This window comes from Rhinopithecus roxellana, chromosome 4 (assembly GCF_007565055.1).
Source record: "Rhinopithecus roxellana isolate Shanxi Qingling chromosome 4, ASM756505v1, whole genome shotgun sequence".
Taxonomy (NCBI): domain Eukaryota; kingdom Metazoa; phylum Chordata; class Mammalia; order Primates; family Cercopithecidae; genus Rhinopithecus; species Rhinopithecus roxellana.
In genome coordinates this window covers 178,650,014-178,674,452 of record NC_044552.1, presented here as the reverse complement: position 1 = coordinate 178,674,452, position 24,439 = coordinate 178,650,014, and the positions used below count along the sequence as shown (strand labels likewise).

The window sequence follows — 24,439 nt, the reverse complement described above, 5'->3', positions numbered from 1 at the left end:
CCCAGTATAATCGCTACATTGAGAGAGACTGACAAGACCAAGTGTTGGCAAACATTTGGAACTGACAGAACACTCCTGTTATTGGTGGTAGTTCGAATGGTATCACCACTTTGTAAAAACAGTTCACAGTTTCTTATAAAGTTGAACACACACATCACTGACCCAGTGATCTCACTCCTAAATATTTATTCAAAAGAAATGAAAACATATGTCCACACATAACAGCTTTATTCATCATGAAACAACACAAATCTGCACATCTCCCAGTGAATGGGTAAACACATCAGTGTATGTAGTTACAATGGAATATAATACTACTCAACAGCAATAGAAAAAAAATGATTTACTGATAAAAGCAGCAGGGATGGAGTTCAAAAGTATCACGCAGCCAGTCCCAGGGTACTGTGGCTGCCTGTAGTCCCAGGTCCTGTAGTCCAAGGTCCGTGCCCCACACCAGGTCTCATGCCTGCCCACCATGGAGCCTGACCCCAGTGGCCCTGCTGCCTCTGGCCTCACTGCCATCCCTGAGGGCTGGTTCTGCCAGACATGCAGCCTGTGGTCCAGGCAGGCCTTGTCTCTGCTCCACAACCAGCGCTCTCACTACCAGAACATCCTTGTCTTCTGCAGTAAAACCTACAGCAATATGCTGGTGTTGGATGATGTCATCCCAGGCACAGAGTGGGGTGAGTTCTCCTACCAGGAGATGATACCCAACCTCCCTCTCTGCAGCCACCCCAACCCATGAAAGGTGCTGATCATCAAGGGCAGAGATCTGTGTCTTGCATAAGGTGGGGAAGCACCTCTCCATGGAGTCTGTGGTCCAGTGTGACATTGACAAGGATGTCATCCAAGCCTCTAAGGAGTTCCTGCCAGGCATGGCCAATTGCTACTCTAGTTCAAAGTTGACCCTTCATGTGGGTGATGGTTTTGAGTTCATGAAACAGAACCAGGATGCCTTCGATATTGTCACTGACTTCTCAGACCACATGGGCCCGGCTAAAAGCCTCTTCAAGGAAGCCTATTATCAGCAGATGAAGGTGGCCCTCACAGAGGATGGAATTCTCTGCTGCCAGGGAGAGCACCAGTGGCTGCAGTACACCTTATAAGGAGATGCGGCAGTTCTGTCAGTTACCATGGTGGGTTACACCGACTACATGGTCCCCATCCACCCCTGTGGCCAGACTGGCTTCATGCTGTGCAGCAGAACATGAGCACCCATGTCCCTGGGAGCCTGTGCAGCATCCAACACAGCAGCAGGTGGAGCAGATGCAGCTGAAATACCATAGCCCAGATGCACACCGCACAGCCTTCGTGCCACCTGAGTTTGCCTGCAAGGCCTTGAATGATGGGAGCTGAGCCCCATTGCCACCACCACCACCACCTGGGACCTTGGACCAGGGAGTCTCCAGGGTGCCTTGGTGCCTCCAGCCCTGGGCCAGACCTTCCGCCGGTTCTCACTGATCAACCAAGTGTTATAAGCCCCATAATGCTGCCCAACCTGCCCTGCTGGGTGAACTGTCTGTCTGTGTGTCTGGGTCTTTCTGTGTGGCATTCAACCTTCAAGCCTATACAAGCTGTGCACAGCACTGTCTCTCTCACTTCTGTTACCCTCTTCACTCACTATACACATGTACTTACAACAGCAACAACAACAACAACACATAGTATGTTTAGGATGAAGCCAGGCACAATGTAGATTCCATTTGCATGCAATTCTAGAAAATTCAAAACAAAAGTGAAAAAGCGTAGTGGTTGCCAGGGGCTGATAGTGGAGAGAAGAGATTGACTGCTAAGGGGCAGGAGAGAAATTTTTTGGGATGAGGGAACATTCTGGATTACGATTGTTATGGTGGTTATTTATATAACTGCATACAATTGTCAAAACTCAACAAAATACTCACTTAAAATTGGTGGCTTTTATTGTATGAAATTATATCCTTGTAGAACTGACATTATAGAATTACTATAATGGAAAAATCAGTGCTCCCTGCCAAAATTTCAGGCAACTGTAAAAAAAAGTACAAAAATGTGACTGCGTGCGATGGCTCACTCCTGTAATCCCAGCACTTTGTGAGGCTGAGGCGTGTGGATCACTTTGAGCTCAGGAGTTAGAAACTAGTTTGGTCAACATGTTAAAACCTCATCTCTACAAAAAATACAAAAATCAACTGGGCATAGTGGCTTGTACCTATGGTTGCAACTACTTGGGAGGTTAAGACTGGATGATCACTTGAGCAGAAGTTGAAGTGAGCTGAGATTGCACCACTGTACTCCAGCCTGGGCGACAGAGTGAGACCCTGTAACACACACACACACACACACACACACACACACACACACACACACGAAATACATATATGTGCCAGGCGCAATGGCTCACACCTGTAATCCCAGCACTTTGGGAGGCCGAGGTGGGCAGATCACCTCAGGTCAGGAGTTTGAGAGCAGCCTGGCCAACAAGGCGAAACCCCGTCTCTATTAAAAATACAAAAATTAGCGGGACATGGGGGCACACACCTCTAGTTCCAGCTACTCTGGAGGCTGAGGCAGGAGAATCGCTTGAATCTAGGAAGTGGAGGTTGCAGTGAGCCAAGATTGTGCCACTGCACTCCAGCTTGGGTGACAAAGCAAGACTCCATCTCCAGAAAGAAAAGAAAGAAAGAAAGAAAGAAAGAAAGAAAGAAAGAAAGAAAGAAAGAAAGAAAGAAAGAAAGAAGAAAGAAAGAAAGAAAGAAAGAAAGAAAGAAAGAAAGAAAGAAAGAAAGAAAGAAAGAAAGAGAGGAGAGAGAGAGAAAGAAAGAAAGAAAGAAAGAAAGAAAGAAAGAAAGAAGAAAGAAGAAAGAAAGAAAGAAAGAAAGAAAGAAATTAAAAAGTATATGTAAGTATATAAGTAAATGAAAATAAAACAGACATCCCGGTGTTGTGTGTGCCTACCTGCACTCCCTAAACCCACACTGTGGCTTACTAGGCACTAGATTCCAGCTGTGGGTTACATCTGGAGAGCCCCTTATTGCTCCCCATAGATGACCAAAGCTGTATAGATGATTGTGACTATGAAGACATGTTTATGCATTGTAGAATCAGCTTAATATGTGAAATGGTAGATATTATTCAAGGGTGCTAGTCTAAACCAACAATCAGAGGTTTGTTCAGTGAGAAGTGATTCTACACATGGTCTGTCAAATAGGACCACACTTTTTGCCTCCAGGACTTTGCACATACTGTTCCCTCTGCTGGGATTGCTCTTCCTGTGGCTCTGTGACCAGCCACTTTCTTGTCTGCCTTGGGGTTTTGGCATAAAGTCATCTCAGAAAGGCCCTCACTGACCACCAACCATGCTAATGCAGCCTCCACCCCAATTACTCTCTGACTCAAAGCCATTCTCATTTCTTTCAAAATCTTTTTTTAACTAGCTCGTTTATTGATTTAACTTTTGTTTTCAGAGACAGGGTCTCACTCTCTTTCCCAGGCTGGAGTACAGTGGTGTGATCATAGCTTATTGCAACCCTGAATTCCTGGCCTTAAATAAGGGATCCTCTCACCTCAGCCTCCGGAGTAGTTAGAACTACAAACATGACTATTTTTTTTAATCTAAAATTTTTTAATATATAATTTTTTTAATTTATTTTTTGTGGAGATGGGGATCTTGCTATGTTGCCCAGATGGGCCTGGAACTCCTGGCCTCAAACTCTCTTCCTACTTTGATTTCTCAAAGCACTGGGATTACAGGTGTGAGCCACTGTGTCCAGCCACTGATTTAAATACTTGAATGTAGATTTTCTTCCCAACCAGACCGCAAGCCCCATGAGATTAAAGCCAGGTCTGGACTGTCCAGTGTGGTTTCTCTACAGCCTTGAGTGGGGGCAGCCACAAAGCAGACTGGATTAGTTTTCCATTGCAACAGAATAAATTGCCATGAACTTGTCAGCTTAAAGCAATGTGCTTTTATGATCTCACAGTTTCTGTGGATGAGAAGTCTGTGCATAGCTTAGCCAGGCTCTCTGATCAAGGTCTCAAAGGTGGCAATCAGAGTATTGGCTGGGGCTGGGGTCTCATTTGAGTCTTGGCTCCTCTCCCATGCTTTTGTGTCATTGAAAGAATTCATTTCCTTGTAGCTACAGAACTCACAGCAGCTTGCTTCTTCAAGGACAGTGGGAGAGCATGTCTCTGGCTTCAAATCTCTTCCTTCAAAAGCCTGAGATTCTCTTTTAAAGAGCTCACTTAATTAGGTCAGGCTCAACTAAGATAATCCCCCTTTGGATGAACTCAGGGTCAACTGGTTAGGGACCTTAACTGCATCTGCAAAGTTCATCTGTGCCACATAATATAATATAATCACAAGAGTGAAATCCCATCCTACCAGCAAGTCCCACCTACATGCAAAGAGAGGGTGTTACACAGGGTGTGTTTGCTGTGGGGATGGAGATCTTGTGGGCCATCTAGAAAATGCTTGACTACAACATTGGCTCTCAATACATATATTGAATGAATAAAACACCTGCCCTTCCAAATGCCTTCCTTGATTTAAGATATTTCCTTTGCCAGGAGTTCTTTCCATCTTGCTGCCAACTTTACTTGTCAAAATCTCATTTATCCTCTGGCTCAGATTTGCTTCTCATTCATGACTTCCTCACTGTTTCAGGCAGGCAAAGGTTAGGATTTACCTTCCTCACTACATATGTGAGGCCAGATGCTTTTTTAGTTGTAACATTCTTATGTAGAGATACACACGTACATTTACATAAAAGAGATCACATGGTCCCTGTTGACAACTGTGGACACTTTTTTCTTCTCTGCCCTTCCCCTTCCATCTGTCCCTCCATTTCCAAATACAACTTGTATTTAAAAGCAACAACAACATATCTTTCCATGTTTTCCTTTGTATTCATATAATCCCATAACCCTACAAAGCTCATTTCTCTCTCTCTCTCTCTCTCTCTCTCTCTCACACACACACACACACACACACACACATAAAAGGAACTTTTTTTTAAGGGAGGATGAGTCATTGTTTTAGAAAAATGTTATCATATGATATACATTTTTCTTCATCTTGATTTTCTCACTCAATATCTCATAGAAATATCTTGGAGTCATCTTGCATAGCTCCAAATTAAAGTTAGTTCCTTACAACAGATGTGCATTATGTCATGGAGTGAATATACTCGCAAAGTACTCAGCCATTCCCCTGGTAATAGGAATTTGTTTTGCTTTTGGTTCTGCATCACTATGAACAATGCTGCAGTAAATATCTTTGTACATTTTGGTAAAAATAGAATGAATCTTCAACGGTTCAAGAACTGGGTGTATGCACTTTTAACAATTTTACTAAATGCTGCCAGATTGCCTTCAGAAGAGATTGCATATTCCACGTTTCTACTAGACTGTTGGAGAGTACATTTTCCCCACAGCTCAGCTGCAATGGCATTTATGGCACTTTTAAATTTTTGCCAGTGCACTAGGCATAAAGCCATAACTCAGAGTTGAATATGAAATTTCTTGAATACTGAGGAATTCAAACATCTTTTCTTTTCCTTACTTGTTTTCCTTTACTTTCTTCTTTTTTTGCTTTTTGTTCCTTCCTGTCTCCTTCCCTCCCATCTTTCCTTATTTTTCTTTTTTAAACATTGAGATTTGCTCTTCTCAGAATGGTCTCTTTATAACCTTTGCCTCTTTCTGGTTAGTTTGTAAGAGTTCTCTGTATATAATAGAAATTAACCCTTTACCTATCATTTACCTTACAATAATTTACAGATTTATCGTGTATATGTATATTTCATTTACATAATCTTGCCAGACAAAATTTTAATATTCAAATATGCTAATTTTTTCTTTTATTTCTTCAAGATTTCCATCCTTGGTTTGTAAGATGTCCCTAACCTTTAGATTATATCTGTAGTATCCTAGATTTTCTTGCAAAATTTTAATTTTACTTTGTATAATGAAGTCTTCAACTCATTAGAATTTAACTTCATAGAAGACATGAGATAGGGAGGCATTTTAATTTTAACCTTAATTTTATTGCAGATGGAAAACCAGTTGTTCTGGCATCATTTGCTAAAGAAGTCACCCTTTTCCTTTTCGAGTGAATTGCTGTCTTAAGTTACCTGGTGGTTTCTTGGGAGCTCAGCCAGCATCGTGAATGTTGGGTATAAGTTTTGTTTTCTCTCTAACCAGCTTGAGTGAACAGAGCATCCTAGGGTGTCTCTGCTTTTTTGGTTTACCCATTCATTTAACATTAGTTGGCATCTATTATGTCCTAGGCTGAAAAACATGCCTATTCTATGTCCTCTAGGTCTTTTTGGTTGAATACGAGATATAAGAAAAGTACAGGTCTTTGTCAACCAAGGAAAATAGTCCCTTAAAGTCAATTTACTGAAGACAGAGAGTCCAGATTTCAAAACAAAGAGTGGAAAACGTGATTGAGACTTTATCTTGAATAGTCGAATGAAAAGTTTTAGAGGAAGCATATTTTCTTTTTCTTTTCTTTTTTTTTCTTTTCTTTTTTTTTTTGATACTGAGTCTCACTCTGTCGCCCAGGCTGGAGGGCAGTGGAGCAATCTCCGCTCACTGCAAGCTCCGCCTCCCGGGTTCACGCCATTCTCCTGCCTCAGCCTCCTGAGTAGCTGTGACCACAGGCACCCGCCACAACGCCCGACTAATTTTTTTTGTATTTTTAGTAGAGACAGGGTTTCACCGTGTTAGCCAGGATGGTCTGGATCTCCTGACCTCGTGATCTCCTGCCTGGGCCTCCTAAAGTGCTGGGATTACAGGTGTGAGCCACCACGCCCAGCCTATTTTCTTATATTTGACAAAATTGAGGCTTTAATTGCAATGAAGGAGGCATTGATTTGGGTGTATCATTTTCCTATAAATCCCCTGCACTTCGTGTTTAATGTTCACAGTTCTATAAAAGAAATTCAGTTTTGCAAAATATTTCAGAGCTCATTCATTCCCCCAAAGGACTCAATTCTTTTGTACACAAATAATTCTCCTTTTAAGTACCCATCAGGTAGTGTGTCATTAACTGGTCTAATTGCCACGTCTTCATGTGCCCATGGCTTCATGAGCTGTTCTCACCAATTTCACTTCCATGAAATTTACAAAATCCCATACTCTTTGCAAGATTTGCATTTCCACTTGGCACTGTTTTTCATTTACTTGCGTTATGCGTTATGTGCACAGATGTTTTCGTGTCACCCTCAGGAAGGCTGCCTCTGAGGACCTGTTGAGGTTGGCACAGGGGAGACAAGTGCAGGTGTGACTGCAGGTGTGGATTTTGGAGATGAATGTTATAAGTGGTCAGTTCATTAGTGAACTCTTTTGGGTTGTGATGGTTTCATCTCTCTACACAACTTTGTAATAACTGTGGGGACTCCATTCATAAAGATTTGGACCATGTGAATTCCTTTATACAAAAAACTATAATCTACAAAATGGGAGAGTAATATCGCTGGAACACTCTGGGAGTTCTGAGAGGGGAGATGTTACAGCTGGGTGGGAGGCTCATGGGGAACTGGTGACATGGGTTTGCAGGAGTGGCAGGAGTCAGCTAAGTGGTTCTTGTGGGATGAGTTGGCTTTGGCTGTGCAGAGGGCATTCCAGCTAAAGGGACCAGCATGAGCAGATGCAGAGAGGAAGACATGAAGAGCAACACATGGGTCTCCCTTCAAGGAAGGATTTGCTGCTGGGCTATGGTGGCATATGGTCAGCAGACAACCTCCAGCTGGCAGCTGGAACCACCTCTACCATTGTCAACGTCTCCCCTGGCTCGGCTTGCCCCCATGGAACCACCTCTACCATTGTCAACGTCTCCCCCGGCCCGGCTTGCCCCCGGCTTCCTTTCATAAGTGTTGATCCCTAAAAACAACTTCCACTGAAAACTCTATCTCAATCTCTGCTTCTGGAGACCCCAGGCTCAGGCAAGAGCAATGGGTTGGTATGGGGGCTATGGTGGGGAATCCAGGTGGTCCAGCTCCAACAGCAGGAGTCCCCATCTGGTTCTAAGTTTTCATCATCAAGCCCATACATTCCTCAGATAGAGGGGTTCCATGGATGATGAAAAGTATCATGTGTCATGCTTTGGGAATTTTGATCTGATTTGCCTGTGACATCAGGAGTAGACTTTTATTTTTATTTTTAAATGCCCATTTCTGTGCCCAGCTCAGACCTTTAACTGATGTCCAGGTTCATGCATTCAGCTGTGGTTGGGCTCCCTCCATCTCAAATAGTTGTGGGTTTCCCTCACCGCCTCCTCCCTGCACCCCCACCTCCGTGATGGTGGCTCTTCCTCCCCAGGTGCTCAGAGAGATATGACCAGCTCCACTCCTCCCCTGGCACCCACCTTCTGACCGCTCAGCACCTCTGTCCCTCTGCTGTCTACACGGACCGATTCCTGCACTCTGCCTGCCTGCCTGCTCCCGTCACATCCCTACCTGGCTGCTCTCAGAGGAGGATCACACCACAGCCCTTCCTGGTCTCCCTGCTTAGCCTCCACCGCAGTCTATTCTGTTCAGTGATTCAGATCAGCCATGTCCTGCACCAAGCCCGAGTCTCCAGCTTCGCTCTGTGCAGCTACAGCCTTTCCCAGGTAGACAAAAAAAAAGGGTTTGTAGCAGGAAGGGTTGTGTCCCTTGAGCTAAAACATGGGTAGGGACAGCCTGGCCCTCTCACTTAAGCCAAACCTTGGCCTAGTGGCCAGGCCTTGGAAAGCAGGTGGTGCTATCTCGTTTGCTTCTTACACAGTTCACGGGACATGATTCTGGCAGGACCCTTCCCCATCAGGGAGCCCCACCCCTTGTTTCACAGTGAGGAGCAGAGGCCCTTGGGGGACTTGATGGCTGGGGTGAGTCTCCAGTGAGACATGAGTAAATTAGCTAATTAAGGCACCTCCACTGAATACATTCTACATGCAGGCAATTTGCTGTTTACTTCCCACATAGACAAAGAAATGAAAATAGGAACTAAAGCAACATCTCAGAAAGAAAAATTACCTTTGATGAATGAATGATAATGAAAGATTTCTTGATTATTGAAAGTGTGTGAAATGGTTCTCACCCCAAGGTCAAAAAGTTAATAGCCCCCACCCAAACCAAAGTGTCCATCATTTGTTCAGGAAAGTATTTGTTCAGCGCCTGCAACGTGCCAGGCATGTGGCTGGGCCTTATTGATGAAACAGTGGGGAAGTCAGATCAAAGGAGAACATTAATCAAATAGTCAAACAGATGACACAGATCAGAGTCCACCCACATTTTCTGGAGTCTGACATCTTGTGAGATTCTGATAACAACAGGCCAGGAAGGAGGCAGATGCTGTTTGTGCAAAGAAGACAGTCAGTAGATGAGACTTGTTGGCAGTTGAACCCTCACAAGGTGATGCCTCCAATGTGTTTTAGATGTTCTCTTCTGAGGCCAGGTCATCCTTGAAGGTCTTGTCCTCCCCCTGCTCTCACCCCCATGGACAGTTCTGGACTAGGCAGGAATGACTGACCATCATGCCACAGTGGGGGCAGAAGAGATAAGTTTTGGGGCTGAGTGAACAGTCCAGGGAGTTGACGAGTGTCAGTGGAGGAGGGGAGAAAGTGAGGGGGTGAATGGGGAAGAGGGTGGGGCCAGCTTCCTGCCAGCAGAGGGGGGTTTTGTGGTTCTCCCTGGCAGCTTGGATTCCCATGGACAGAGCTTGGGAGGCAGGTGGCCAGAGAACTCTCACCCTACCCTGTTCCTGTGCCACAAGGAAGGTACCACATGGGTTGAGATGTGTTGCCTGAATCTGGGTGAAATACTGACCGTTCACTGTTTCTTCTTTGTGTGTGCCTGGATGGCAAAGGAGAGGTCTATTTTATTGCAAACTGTTGCACTCCTCTCTTCTCTGATGAGTGCATTCAACTAGAATGTGCATTCTCACATGTCTGAGATCCGTGAACTACTTGGTAACCAACTACTCCCAATAAAATTGATCTAGTTCTTAGGACAATTCTTGGACACAGTGAAGATTCAGTAAGTATCTGTGGACCCACTGAATGTGTGTCCTAGGACCCAGGCAGGGGCACTGTCAGGGGACGGTGTTGTTAGGGGATGGTGTTGAGGAGCCGGAGTGGTCTCAGCATAGGGGCTTTGGGACCCAGGGTCCCCTTCTAAGGAAGCAGGAGAAGAGGAAGCAGCTGGGGCCTGGATATTGGAGCCCATGCAGAGGGTGCCTCAAATTTGATAACAAGTGCCTCCTCTCAAAGTGAGGGCTGTGGGGTGGGTGTGACTGCAGTGGTGTGTTGGTTAAAAATATTTTTAAAACTCTTTTGGAAAACAAAGCCCGACAACACTGATTTGTAGCAATTGCCAATTTCCCAGGTGTAAATACTCCCATCATGGCTGATTTCAAGCTGCCAAAGATGTAATCACCAATTAGCAAAGTTCCTGAACATTTCACAGTTGGCTCTCAGAGCCGGCTGCCTGCACTCCACTGGGCATGAGGGACTGTCTGGTCCCTACTAGGGGTCTCACAGTGGATGTGGGGTGGGTGCACCACAGGGCAGTGGGTGAGCCTGTATATACTGCTATGCAATGGGAAGCATTACTTGAATCACCCACAAAGTCCAACAGTGAGGACCTGGCAGATGTAGACCAATGAACACTAAAGGAGTAGGACCAGCAAGGATGAGGATGAGGCAGAATTTCCCAAAGGGAATGGAGACCCTGCCAGGAGGAAGTGAGGTTCCTGTGGAGGCTCTGGAGCCCTTGAGAATTTTTGAAAATGACTCCTTTGATCGGGCTGCAAAACTCAAACCTGGGGGGAAAGAGGTTAACTGCAGCTGCAATTTTGTCAAAAGAATTATGCGGAAATGTGAGAACTTGATTCATTCTTTGATTAAGAATTAGGGCACAGGCCGGGTGCGGTGACTCATGCCTGAATCCCAGCACTTTGGGAGGCTAAGGCGGGCAGAACATGAGATCAAGAGATGGAGACCATCCTAGCCAACATGGTAAAACCCCTATTAAAAATACAAAAATCTCTATTAAAAGATTTTGTCTCTATTAAAAATACAAAAATTAGCTGGGCATGATGGCGTGTACCTGTAGTCCCAACTATTTGGGAGGCTGAGGCAGGAGAATCCCTTGAACCTGGGAGGCGGAGATTACAGTGAGCCAAGATCATGCCACTGCACTCTAGCCTAGGGACAGAGTGAGACTGTCTCAAAAAAAAAAAAAAAAAAAAAAAAAAAAAAAAAAAAAAATTAGGACACATTTGTTTGCCGCTATAACCTAAATGTTTTTGAGTAGGAGAGAAAAACTTATTTTCACCAATTTAATTTAATCTTTTTTGATAAAGCTCTAGTTAAGCTTTTTTCTTTTCTTTTCTTTTCTTTTCAGAAGCGGTGGTATGTGGCTGAGAGCAGGGGCCTTGGTGCAGGGTGACCTGATCCAGTCCTGGTGATGCTGATTTCTACACAAGCAACCTTTCTCTGCCTCCGTGTCCTCATCTGCAAAACGGGGATGGTGATGCAGTAGTGTCTACTTTTTGGAGAGTAAATGATTTAATACCACGGAGTGCTGGGAACAGCGTCTGGCCTAAAGTGAGTCCAAGGTAAATGTTTGTTAACTAAATCACAAAGCATTTGTTGTGAAACTTTGGTACTCAATTTAATTGAATTTACCTTGAATGGGCTTTTTAGTTGTATGGGTTGCCCTCAGATAACAATGACCTTGTTTCATTACACGTGGTCCTGGCTGGGAAGAAGAGGCACTACGGTGTGATGAGAGGGGCTTTGGGGGACCTGACATGGGCCAGGAGGTGATGGGGACACAGGAGAATCCCCCAAGGAGGTGACATTCATCTGAGACCTGACAGGTGACGAGGCTCCTGGAGGTAACTGGGTGAGGATCAGGGTGGGGGTGGGGGAACATTCCAGGAGGAAGGGCCAGCACATGCCAAGGCCCTGAGGTTCTGGGAAGCCTGATCTGTCCAAGGCCAGCAGAGAGGCCAGTGTGGCCATGACTGAGTGGACACAGTGATGAGTGGTGGGAGGTGGGATTGGAGGGGGACAGGGATCTGTGGGAGTCTGGACGCCATCCTGAGGGCCAAGGGCAGCCTCTGTGGTGTGACGGGTGATGGGGTCCTATCTTTCCCTTTGGACATCCCCATGGGAGGGCCTTCTTGGGTAGGGCTGATCCTTTCCTCTTCATTCCCACCATGGCCTGTTTCACAGGTAAGCACCTGGGTGGGAGGGGAGACCTCTGTTTTAGGGCTTTGGTCACATCTCAGGAGAAAATCTGAGAAGACTGATATTTAGGAAATGCTTGGCCGGCAACTCTGCCATGGGAAACAGGGGTCTGAGAGCCAGGTCAACAATGTGGTCTTGTACTCGCGACTGAACCAGAGGCAGGGCAGCCAGGAGAAGCCCCAGGACTCGCCTAAGATACACGGGCCTATGCAGGGACCCGTCAAGGGGTCAGAATGCAGGTGTCTGGCTTTGGGAACATCCAGCGAGAAGCAGCCCCAGCCAGGAAGTACAGATTTTACTGGAGCTGTAGGTTTTCATGAGGAACCTGGGGGTCACTCAGGCATCTCTCTGCAAATAGCTGCCTGCCCATGGTGAACATCCGGCTTCTCCTGGCTGCCCTGCCTCCAGTTCAGTCCCAAGAACAGGATGGTGTCACTGACCTTGCTCTCATACCCCCGCTTCCCACGATAGAGTTCCCGGCCTGCCTGCAAAGTACTAATAACCACACTGTTGAAATTCCTCAGGGGTGAGCACAAGTCTCTCTGTTTCATCTGTGCATATTGTGGATGCATTAACTATTTCATGAAGTAGCACAAGTAGCATTTAGAGTAAAAAAGTTAACTAAAAATAGGTGAAACAGTGAAATTCAATGACAAGGATGCTCAAGAATAATTAAGAGGCCAACACAGGACTTCATTTCAAGGAGATTCTCACTCCTAAGCCTGTCACTTTTCCCTGCACGGCCCAGGCAAGACCAGATTTTCCAGCAGGAAGACCAGATTGTCTTAATTAAATCTTATTTGTCAAGAAGGCGAGATGTATTTGTGTTTCCTTGGGCTCCCATTGTTATAAACGTTGCGACGTTTTCTCTGAAAAACGCTTCTTTTCTGCTCTGAGGAGCCGATTGTTGCTGTTTTTCTCTCTTCCTTTGGGAGGAGGAAATGCTACACGTTCTTTGCCAGGTAATCAATTATCCTCCTTAAAGGATCCCTAAAGTCGTCATCTGAAAATTATGGTTCCTGAACAATAATAAAATGCCCACTTTAACTTAATTGTTGCATGTCAGAGTGAGTTTCTCTCCCGCAGAGTCATAGCGCCTGTAAATTGCCTGTGGTAATGTCCTCTGGCTCCAAATGCAGTCACTGGTCTCTGCAAAGACAGACACTGTCTGTCACTTTTGTGGTTTCACTGTTAACACTGTGTCTCTTTTAGCTTCTAGGAAGTCCCGTAACGATCCTGCAGTTAGCAATGCATCCTTCCCTCTCTTCCAACTCCAATTGCTCTAATTTATGTCCCTTGACAATACTCACACTAAGCACGCCATGTGTACCACTGTGTGGGGAAGGAAGTTCTCAGGTTCAAAATCTCAGGCAGATAAACAACACAACTTCAAGTTCACGGACATCCTAAGCAATCAACATCAACTATCCCACCAAGAAAGCAAGACCTTTTTATTGTTGGCAAGTAGCAGGTAATTGATGAGCTTGTCAGCATGATCTATGGTCCCTGATCTGTATCAATATGAAATAAGAAACCATTTAAGAGGCATTAGGAAAACATGGCAGGCCCCCCTCCTCCTCCTCCTACCATTTGACATTGACTTATTCACGTATGAAATTGACTCTGTGATGGTGAAGTGTTAAAGACCCTGTGTAGTCAAATTACTATAATGGAACCAGCGAGTTAAAACAGGTTACTAAATGTCCCTGGTTCCTCCTCATTCAAACAGGTAGAAGAAAACAAACAGAAGGCTTAGATGCAAATGTGCATTGATGCCCAGTTGTTCACGAGAAACGATATACACCAAGAAAGGGAAAGCTGGGTGGTGCCCAAGATAATTCAGGTTAAAAAGGCTTTTATCAGAAGGTCAAAGACATCCAGGCACAGCTTGAAGATGCAGCCATAGTCGATCCATCATGTCTTCTTGTGAATGAGCCTCAGGTTTCATGCCAACACGGAGACACACTAAGTGTCCCTGTGACATTCAGTGGAAATGCTGAAGCATCATTGAAATTCCTTGAGGCAAGGTTCACTTGTTCAGGTCCCAAGATCTTTTCTGAGAGCTGGACAGAAAAGGTCCAGCTCCTTCACTGGGCTTCAGTTCCCTTATTTAAAACTACACATTCCCTTGAACATTCCTTGTTTGTTGTCCTATGCGAGATAATGGAGAGGTGGTAGAAAAGTTGAACCTGTTTCTTCTGATGTTCCCAGAAGAAACATCTTGATCTCAGGACATCCTAAGAAGTGTCCTGGGGAGAATGTCCTTGATGTTACGAATGTATTGGGTAGGAATCACAGCCTCTAATGGAAAGTCAAACTTTCAGACTCACCAAAAGTTCCAAAAAGAGGACTCTGAAGTGCATGTGGGATCTTCATATGTCTTTTTGCAAGTACATTATTCATTCATTCCCAAGGCATTTGGCCATTCCACTGTAATTCACAGTTAGTTGGTTAATTGCTGCTGTAGACCCCAACATTCAGATATCCTTCTTCCTTGCAAGCAGAGCCCTGATTTTGCTCAGATGTTGGGAAGCAATGTGCTGTCTGACACCAGGGAGTGGATTACCATTGGTCTGAGCCCATGGTGGCAATCTCATTTACTTTTAGTGATTGGCTTGCTGGGGGACATGTGAGTCAAAGCTAGTCAATGAGATGTAATTTGGGAGTCTTTTGGTGGGGCCTTCTGGGCTCTCTAATTTAAGGGGATCTTCCGGGTTCTCTAATTTAAGGGAATCTCTTTTCTATCTTCTTTATTCTGGTCATGACTCTGAGTGGATGTCATGGCAGGTGAGATGGCAACCGTCTTGTCTCTATGAATGAGGGCACAAGGCAGAGAAGAAAGCTGCCGCACAGAGGACAGGAAAGCAGAGCTATGGGGCATCAGCAGCAAGTGGCTAAGGTGACCAGCAGGGGACTTGTCCATGTGTGGCTCTCAGACTTTTCCTTATTGCTGTAAGCATTTTACTCTGAGAAGGAACAGCTCTTCCCAAACTCTACTACTTCATCTATAATCCGAGAGGTGCCTGGGAGTCCCTTGGCCTCCACATGAGGCCACCCCTTCCCTGGCCCACACTTCAATTGACAGGGAGTGATAGGAAGCCCCACAATGCTGCATGAGCCTGGAAAGACCCCCACTTTTCTGCCCCTAAACACACACCTTCCCCAGCACATTTCACCCTGAGAGCATGGAGTTAATCGTGGGATGCCTTCTATCCCTGTTGAAGTCCATCTCCTCCTGGATTCCAGGGCTCCTGGGTCATCCTTTTTCTCCTGGACTCTCAGCCCCACATGACCCAGTGGGAAATGAGGCCAAAGTTCTATTTCTCTGGCCCTTCCTGCCCTGTTTCTGTGTCAGTTTCCTTTACAGCATTGTCACCATCTGACTCAGTCTTTCCCAGGGATACTGGAGGAGATCATCTTAGCCCAGACCTCCTCACCCAGAGCCCAAGGTCAACCACAAGAGTCAGTGCCTTTGGGGTAGATGCAGTCCCAAGGGTCCAGGGTGAGGAAACAGGAAGCAAGGTGGAGAGGTTGGGAAGTGATGACTGAGCTAGTGACAGCCTCCCAGAGACCCAGCTGATCACCAGGTCACGTAGACCATCTCCAGACAAGCTGTGTGGAAACGTCCCATATGAGGATGGTTGGGAGGGGCCATTTATAGCTAATCTCTCTTTTCTCCTCTCCCTCAAGGGTCCAGGTTTGCTCTTCAGGGAGTCATCTCTTTCTTAACACCAGGGTGCCTCACCCATTTCGTCGGCGGATGCTGGGGAAGCCAGATCCCATGCTCATCTTTGTGGCACCTTAGCTGAATCCAGAATTGGTGGAGGATCCAGAATCTTGGGGAGATGGTCTCAGGACATGTGTGGTGTAAGGCCTGAAATTGAGGTGCAATGTTAAGTATGGCCTTGATGTCTTTGAGCTTCACAGGGTTGCAGAGGCCTAACCACTAGTTTTCTTCCCTCACTGATATGCCCCCAGCTAGTTCCCTTCCCTCACCGATATGCCCCCAGCTCAGTGGGAAAGGCTCCCACCTGGCAGGTTCCCTGTCAACTGGAGCAGCCGCATTCTACCTGGTCCTCAGCTTAACTGCCTTCGCCTCCCTACCCACAGGAACCAGGGGCACCTCACCCCCTGTTACTTCAAGGTTTGCTTCCCCCAGCCCCTCCTGTTCTCTCTGTTCCTAGGCGCACCTCCTGTGCCTCTGCAGGGTGCGTGTTGTCCTCCCCTGTGGGCTGTGAGTGTTTGTGACTGACCTGCTGCCCATCTCATCTGTCCAGCACTGGGTGTCGTGTGCTCGGCCATCTCATACTATTTAGGGTGAGGATGCCTCCCTCACCCACGGGGTGAGCAGGAGGCAGTTGGAACACAGTGGCATCCTGTGGACCTGCACTGAGTCAGTTCCTGCAGTAGAAGTTGGGGAAACCTGAGGTGACACACTGCATGGGTCTTATACACAGCCCGGATGGTTTGCATCTTATTTGCTTGCCAGTTTCTCTCTAGTGGAAAATATATTTCTTAAGGGCAGAAATTTGAGGCTGTGTTTTTCTACTGCCACAACTCAAGTACTGTAAGATTTCTGGCACATAGTAAGCCTTCAGTAAGTATCTATGGAATGAATAAATAAATAAACCAATGCATTCACTAAATAACCCTGGCTGGGAAAGAATGAAGATGTGATTATTGAGGCTAGGTGTATTAGGGCTCTCTAGAGAAACAGAACAGATAGGCTGGGTGTGGTGGCGCACGCCTGTAAACCCAGCACTTAGGGAGGCCAAGGTGGGTGGATCACTTGAGGTTAGGAGTTTGAGACCAGCCTGGCTAACATGGTGAAACCCTGTCTCTACTAAAAACACAAAAATTAGCCAGGTGTGGTGGCACATGCTTGTAATCCCAGCAACCCAGGAGGCTGAGGCAGGAGAATGGCTTGAACACAGGAGGCAGAGGTTGCAGTGAGCCGAGATTGTGCCATTGCACTCCAGTCTGGGTGACACAGTGAGACTCCCTCTCAAAAAAAAGAAAAAGGAAAAAAAAAAAAAAAAAAAAAAGCCAGGTGCGGTGGTTCATGCCTGTAATCCTAGCACTTCCAGAGGTCGAGGTGTGGATCATGAGGTCGAGATCGAGACCATCTTGGCCAACATGGTGAAACCCTGTCTGTACTAAAAATACAAAAATTAGCTGGACTTGGTGGCACAAGCCTGTAGTCCCAGATACTCAGGAGGCTGAGGCAGAAGAATTGCTTGAACTCGGGAGGTGGAGGTTGCAATGAGCCGCAATCACGCCACTGCACTCCAGCCTGGCAACAGAGTGAGACTCCATCTCCAAAAAAAAAAAGAAAAGGAAAGAAAAAGAAACAGAACAGATGTCTATATCTATATCTATATTTATTATGAGAATGAGCCTACATGATTATGGAGGCTGAGAAGCCTTGTGACTTCCCAGCTGCAATATGGAAAAACCAGGAAGGCTGGTGGTAGAATTCAGTCCAAGTCCCAAGGTCTGAGAACCAGGAGAACCAGAAGCACTCGTCTGAGGTCAGGATAAGGTGGATGTCCCAGCTCAAACAGAGTGTGAATTGGCCTTTCCTCTACCAGTTTGTTCTATTGTTTTATCCAGGCCCTGGATGAATGGAAGGATGAATGGAGGGGTATCAATCCACACTGGTGAGGGTGGAGCTTCCCTACTCAGTCTACCAATTCAAATGCTCATCTCTTCCAAAAACATCCTCACAGAACTACCTAGCATAATGTTTTACCAGCTATCTGGGAATCCTGTAGTCTATTCATGTTGACATATAAAATTAACCACTACACTAGGTTATGCAGGAAAAGTTGTCAATATTTCATTCCTTTTTTATGATCTTGAAGAAGACAATGTAGAGGGAGAACCTTCAGGTCTTCAATGAACCACAGCTTCTCCCCACTCTCTGTTTCTCCCCAAAGTGGTGATGGAGTGGACAGGTGGATGGTGATGGTGACAATCTTTCTCCTTCCTCCTCTCCCTGTCCCTGCACTAACCCCAGCCTCCTCCCTCTGTCATGGGAACCAACTTTCATGGCTGCAGCCTTGGGTCCAACACTTTAGCCCATTGCATTTCTTCCAACACTTAAGGTCAATGTTTTAGGGTAGGAATGAGTATGCAGTGCACCTACCTGCTCTTCTGTGAGCTTTGGAGTAGCCTGAAAGAAGTGGGAGCCTCTCTGCTGAGCACACTTCCCATGCAGGGCAGCAAATCCTTCCTTAAAAGGGGATCGGTGCAGCACATCTCCACGTCTGCCACTGACTGGAGATGGTCCCCAGGAAGCTGAGGTCACGCAGAGGCTTGACTGCCAACCAGCTGTGCGTGAACACATCAGAACATTTTGCAATCTGTCTCTGGTCTATCAAATGGAGAGAACACTGAATTTCAAATAAGACACCTTTTTCCCATGTTAATATCTCTCTAGTCTGGTTATGTCACATAATTGATGGGATCTGATCACGTGTCAGAATTTAATTGTCAATGTTTTTTCTTTCTCAGTGGTACATAGTACAATGACGCATCATACAGTCAATCTGGTCTTAGATGTGTGACCTGCAGGATCACGCCCATTGGCCAACCATTATGAAGGTCAGATGAGGCAACAGGGTGTGACAGGCCTTTGCAAATTATAAAATGCCCCACAGTCTCTCATCCAGGCTCTACCTGGGGCAAATTCCTTAATAGCATTTTTCCTCCCCAGGTCTCATGTGCCTCATCCTTTCCCAAGGACGATGGACTGGACATGATGTTGATATTTGCTCTACTGGGTGATGGGTGGAGGTGATGTCTCCAGAAACCCAGGACCCAGGAGCACCACCAGGCCCCTGTGAACAGAGTTCAGATGCAACGGAGACAAAGCCCCTGGGTGAGATGGTCCCAGGGCTCCTTCCAGATCTGACATTCATTAGTGTAATCCCCAGTCACAGTAATGCCGAGCCCCAAGCCCACTGCTCTGGGAGGTCTGCAGCAAGGGACACATCCTCACAGCTGCCGGCCTCTGTGTGGCTCATCAGGGCATGGGGGAAAGACCCCGAAGAGGTTCTGCTCAGCCAGAGGCATGATTGTCTTAAGGCAGGAGGTTGCTGCAGAAAGAATGGAAATCTCGGAGACGCCATGTCCAAGAAATGTCGGCAGCGAGAAGTGTATATGCTGGCCGTGTCTGCACAGGGCAAATGGCAGCAAGTGCTGTGGTCCTGATCTAGTCTTTCGGGGAATCTCAAGGATGGGCCACAGGAGAATGGGAAGCCCGGCTGGGTGCCCGGGGCCAGCTGTGTCCACAAGACTCACTGTTCTGAGCTCTGGGCATCGAGCACAGTGCTGGAGCCACCACGGAGACCAAACCTGTGCAGATGACCTGACTGGAGGCATTTGCACCCATCAGTCTTAACTGCTAGCTTGCCACTCTCAGAACGTGTAGCTTTCACATTTCCTAAGTAAAAAATCACTTTTGTCATAAAAGAAATAAATATTCGTTGTAAAAGCAAATAATCCCGAGTACTGCCTTGCCACATGTCAGCTGGAGTTTAGATGCTGAAAGGTGGCAGTGTGGACCTGCCAGTCACATGCGGAGATCCGTCAAGCATTTCTGCCCACGCTTGCTCTATGAAGAGCTGAGCCGTGAGCCTAGCATTCAAGGCTCCCTGTGTTCCCGGCCCAAGTGACACACAGGGGGACAGAAATCACTTCCCCTCCCTGATGCTGCCTGACTTATTTTTGGGAATTCCCCTCCCATGTGGGACAGTTACAGGAGGCGGGGATTGCTGGTGACGTTTCCCTAGGGAAGCTGAGGGCGCAACCCTGCCTCCCGATGCGGGTTTCCTGAGGGATGATCCCTGGTCTAAGTGACCCCTCACGTACGCTTTCCTGGGACTTTGAGTTTTGAGCAAGTGAGGGAAAGTAGCAGGGGGGATCCCTTGTCCCATGGGTAGCATCCTGACTCTCCAGTTCTGGGTGGGGGCTGTCTCTTGGTGGATTCTGTGGTTCCTCCCACTCTTCCCCATCCTCATCCACTCTGGGAGGCTGGAGACCCTCCTGATGGAGCCTTTTCTCCTCACTCTTTTCAGGCGCATCTTTGTTACTCATGGCCGAGACCCTTGACTGCACTGCAGTTAGCCCAGCCCTCCAGGTGAGGACATCTTTGGATTCCCCATGCTCCTGCTGCCAGAAGATATGAGACCCCTCCCATGCCAACTCTTACAGGATCCCTCCTCTGAATCTCTGGAATCTTCCCTCTGGGAGAAAACGAGGGGTCTCAGTGAGGTGACCTTTGGTCTTGCCTGGAAACAGCCACTCAAGGCAGCTGCAGGGGAGGATGGGAACCTGGGACCAAGACACGGGCCATCTAAAGGAAGTCAGTGGTGGGAGGTGGGTCCAGGCTCAGAAGGGCAGAACCAGACCTCGGAAGCCATCAAGAAATGTGGCTGTCACTCTGCCCCTCTCAGAGCCTCACGTGCTCCCTGGCCAGTTACTTCATTCTTTTCTTCTTTTTGCCTCCCTGATAACATGGCTGAAAATCGCAGCCTCCATGGTCCCTAGATGTGCATTTCTTTAGTTCAGTGCCTTAAAGAGATTCTGATTGGCCCCCAGGTCGGGGGACTCTGCCCCTTCCAGTCTGCTGTGGACAAGAGTCAGGTCACAGAGGGCAGCTGCAGGCCATGCCTGGGAGTGTGAGGAGGCTGTTGTCTGAGAAGGATGTAAGGGCCGGGCATGTGTTACCAAAGCCATCCCTCAAGAGACCTGGGATTGTGCCCCTTGCTGGGGAGGATGGTGGGCCAGCGACGTTCAGAACTTCCACCCGAAAAGGCTGAACGAATTAACTCACCCCCATATGGGGGAAATCTACAAACTACTTTTTAATGAATGGCCTCTTCAGAAACTGCTCTAGGGGAAAAGATGACTCTGGTTCTTGCAGCCAAAGTCTGTTTCCCTTTGTACAAAGACTGATTTGTAACACTCACCATAAGCCATTCATTTTACTTTCGTAGAATGAACTCCAGAAGAATTTCTCTTTCGCAAGCCTATCAAATAATAGGTGATTTTGAGCAAGAGCTTTCATAAGCAGTGTGTCAGGCTAACCCACAGTAATGTGAGAAATTTAAAAAATAATTTGATTCTCTCTCTTACCTCTGCCTCCCCAGCGAATGGCATGATTGTGAAAAGTGTGAGGGGGATGATGACTTCAGAGGCAAGGTTCCCTCTTCCTGGAGAGAAGCCACGCAGTCTGACTTCTCCCAATCAGACCACATTTTTTATTTTCTTGCTCTCCTTTTATACCAAGGCACTTTGTTTCTTCATTTCATTTTGATTTTTGAGATACACATACAATTCACACTTTAACAGTATAAAATTCAGTATTTTTTAGGATTCGAAAGGTAACGCAACCCTCACCAATAACCAGTCCCAGAACATTGTCACTGTGGCAAAGAAACCCTGCACCCATTAGCAGTCATTCCCCAACTGTCCTAGGGAATTACTAATTTATTTTCTGTCTCTATGGACTTGGCTGTTGTGGACATTTCATAAATGGGTCCATATACTATGTGATCTTTTGTGTCTGGCTTTTTTCACTTGTTATAATGTTCTTAAGGTTCATTCACATTGTAGCATGAATCAGCATTTCATTCCTTTTTATGGCTAAATAACATTCCATTGCATGGATAACTCTTGTTTTTGTTTTGTTTTGTTTTTTTGAGATAGAGCCTTGTTCTGTCACCCAGGCCGGAGTACAGTGGCATAATCTCAGCTCACTGCAACCTCCACCTCCTGGGTTCAAATGATTTTCATGCCTCAGCCCCCTGAGTAGCTAGGATCACAGGTGTATGCTACTACACGCTGCTGATTTTTTTATTTTTAGTAGAGATGGGTTTTCACCATGTCACCTAGGTTGGTCTCGAACTCCTGGCATCAAGTGATCTGCCCACCTCAGCCTCCCAAAATGCTGGGATTACAGTCATGAACCACCACACCCAGGCTACTCTTCTGGTTTTAAGTGAGAAGCAATTCAAATTACCTTAAACAAACAAACAAACAAACAAAAGAATGTTAGGCCTCACAGCACTGAAGAGTCCAGAGGTGTGGCTGGCAGATGTCAAAATGATTCCCAATGACCCTCTTCCTTATAAAGCCTCTTCCCCTTGAGTGTGGGTGGAGCGGGAGCTTGTGAATAGGCTACTACTCCTGTGACATCATATGATACTGGGGATTGTGCAGATCTAATTAAGGCTATTAGTCGACTGACTTTGAGGTAATCAGAAGGCAGATTAGCAGGTGAACCTGACCTAATCACACTAGCTGTTTAATTCTGGGCCTAGACATCAGAGACAGAAGTTAGGAATTCAAATCACAAGAGTTATTCAAAATGCCATTGGCTTAAAAATGGGGGAGTGGCTGGGCGTTGTGGCTCAAGCCTGTAATCCCAGCACTTTGGGAGGCTGAGGTAGGCAGATCACAGGTCAAGGGATCGAGACCATCCTGGCCAAAATGGTGAAACTCTGTCTCTACTAAAAACACAAAAATTAGCTAGGCATGGTAGCATGAGCCTGTAATCTCAGCTACTCGGAAGGCTAAGGCAGGAGAATTGCCTGAACCTGGGAGGCAGAGATTGCAATAAGCCAAGATCGCGCCACTGCACTCCAGCCTGGCAACAGAATGAGACTTTTTCTGAAAAAAAAAAAAAAAAAAAAAAACTGGAGGGGCCCGAATGCCAAAGACGCAGGAGGCTTCTAGGAGCCGAGAGTGGTTCCTGGTGGACATCTGGCCCGAAGATGGGAGTTTGGGAACCTTAGCTTTTCATGTTTTGTTTTGTTTCTCTGCACTCTCATGTTTATTGCAGCACTACTCACAAGAGCCAAAATATGAAATCAACCTAAGTGCCTGTCAGTGGGTGAATGGGTTTTAAAAAGTCTTATATACACAATGGGTTATTATTCAGCCATAAAAAAGAATGATGTCATGTCATTTGCAGCAACATGGATGGAGCTACGGGCCATCATTTTAAGTGAAATAAACCAAGCACAGAAAGACAAATATCACATGTTCTCACTCCCACGTAGGAGCCACAAAGGTGGATCTCATGAAAATAGAAAGTAGATTGGTGTCTACCAGAGGCTGGAAAGGGTAGGAGGTGGGGGGCATGAAAGGAAGTTGATTGATGGGTATGAATGCACAGTCATATAGAAGAAATATTTAGTATTGTATAGATCAGTAGGGTAACTACACTTTACAATAATCTATCGTACATTTCAGAATACCTGGAAGGAAGAGCCTTCGTCTTGTAACCAAATGGAATTAAATTGTGACAACAACAGGAACTAGCTTGGAAGCAGATTTTGCCCCCTGAGTCAATAAGAACTCAACATCTTGATCTCAGCCTTGTGGGACTCTGAGCAGAACCCAGTACTGGTGGGCCAAACTTCTCATCTACAGAATTATGAGCTAATAAATAGGTGCAGTTTTGAGCCACTAAGTGCGTGGTAATTTGACACAAGAATAGAAAACTAACACAAAAGGCCAGCTGCCCTCAGGTACTGCTCCATCCGGGTGCTCAGATGACATGGCAAGGTCTCCCTGTCTCTGTGACTCTCCAGGCTCGTTTTCTTAGTTGGTGCATTTGGAGGACGGCCCTCTCTTTGTGGTGATGATGCCTCCAGGAGCCCCTCTTCCTTCTCCCAGCTTCCCTATCCCAGGGGAAAGGGAGCTTCTTTTACCATTCATAAAACAGCCCTTGGATCGAATTTCATTTGAAGGGTGATTCTCATGAGCTCCTCCCTGAACCAACTACTTCAGCCAAGGCTGAACCCTGCACTGAGTAAGCAGGGCTGGGTCCACCCCACCCATGGATGGAGAGCTGGGGAGGAGTGGCTTTTCCAAAGGGGACTCAGGACCCAGAAAAAGCAGCAGGTGCTGGGTGGGAAAACCAGGGTTGTCCCCCACATTCATGCATCTGTCTCTCCTGCAGCTCATGGGGCACAGCCTGTGCCACACCCTCTGTCCTGGAAGACTCAGTGCCCATCCTCTGTAACTCCAGGATGGAGCTGGCCCTCCCAGAGCCCTCACCATGGGTTGTGGAGAATGGAGTGTTGAAGGGACAATAATTCAAGTCTTGATTAGACATCTGGCTGGAGCCCTTACACTGGACATCTCCTCGTCCTCGTCGGCTGTGACTGACTCTTCCTTGTCATTTCTGAGATGGTGGAAGGAAGATTTTTG

The 24,439-nt window shown here is 46.5% G+C and overlaps 1 pseudogene; it reads left to right on the top strand.

Moving 5' to 3' along the window:
* Nucleotides 1-475: 475 nt before the first annotated feature.
* On the top strand, nucleotides 476-1,356 carry LOC104663745 (annotated as a pseudogene).
* Nucleotides 1,357-24,439: the final 23,083 nt, after the last annotated feature.